Consider the following 1,729-nt stretch of genomic DNA (forward strand, 5'->3'; position numbering starts at 1 on the left):
ATACATGTATATATATATATATGTATATATGTATATACATACATACATGTATATATATATATATGTGTGTATGTGTGTGTGTGTATGTGTGTATTTATATACACACAAATTTACAGACATCTAAACCGGTATGTACATCTCTTGGTGTAAATATCACAAAACGGATATGCATATATATGCCTATTTTCACACACACACACACACAAACACACACACACGCACGCACACACACACACGCACACACACATATATATATATATATATATATATATATATATATAACTGCACACAGACTTATCTCTGTGCTTACATACTTGGACACACACATACATATATGTGAGATATGTATGTTTGTATGTATATATACACACACACATAGATATATATATATATGTATATATTATGTGTATGCACATGAATATATGTCCATATATATTTTTGTAAGTCTATATTTATATGTGTGCTTACGAGTATATATGTGTGTGAGTGTGAGAAGCTTTACATGGACATATATATATATATATATGCATTTAAAATGAGTGATTTAAAGAACGTAAAATAGACTAACTTTCACCAAATAAATTACTCAATATATTTGTAGAGTATAACATGTATTTTAATTTGCTGAAATTAAACGTGAGGTGTATATCCAGTCTGTCAGACTGAATTAAGCATTCATTATGTCACAGTTGACTTAAAACAATATATATATATGTGTGTGTGTGTGTGTGTGTATGTATATATATGTATATATATATATATATATATATATATATATATATATATATATATATATATATATGTGTGTGTGTATATATATATATATATATATATATATTTATATATATGTGTGTGTGTGGATACGTATATACATACATGACTTTATGTATGTATATATATATAAAATTTATGTGTGCGTATGTGTGCCGGTCTGTCCGTGTATGTGTATGTACATATATATATATATATACATACATATGTATATATATATATATTTCAAGTATATATATTTGTGTATTCATACATTACTTTCCATGTATATACATATACATGCACGTACAAATATATATTATACATATGTGTGTGTGTGTATGTGTGTGTATGTGTGTGTGTGTGTGTGTGTGTGTGTACATACGTGTACATGAACACACATACACACACACACATAGATATTATATAAATAATAAATATATATGCATATATACACACACTTACATGTACATGCCTACATATATTTGTATATATACATGCATATATGGGTACAGGATGTAAAAAAAAAACGTGAACAAAATGAGAAACGTGAACATAAAAAACAAAAGCATGGAAAACGAACTTTTTTTCGAACAACGAAAGAAACAAATAGAGAAACGAGACAGGCAACATAAAGAACATTCCCTTCATCAGTCGTCCCCTGTTTTATCTACTCCGCGTTTCGAAGTCCCTACCTTAGAAACGCGCGAGTTCTTTATGTTGCCTGTTTCTCTACTTGTTTCTTTCGTTGTTCGAATATGTTCGTTTCCCATTCTTTTGCTTTTAATGTTCTCGCTTCTCATTTTGTTCACGTTTATTTGACGTCCTGTACCCATTTATGCGGGTATATATACATATATATGTAGGCATGTACGTGTATGTGTGTATGTATGCATATATATATTATTTATATTATTATATGATCGAACGCCACACATCTATTTCCAAGTGTATAAATATATATATATATATATATATA

This window comes from Octopus bimaculoides, chromosome 1 (assembly GCF_001194135.2).
Source record: "Octopus bimaculoides isolate UCB-OBI-ISO-001 chromosome 1, ASM119413v2, whole genome shotgun sequence".
Taxonomy (NCBI): Eukaryota; Metazoa; Mollusca; class Cephalopoda; order Octopoda; family Octopodidae; genus Octopus; species Octopus bimaculoides.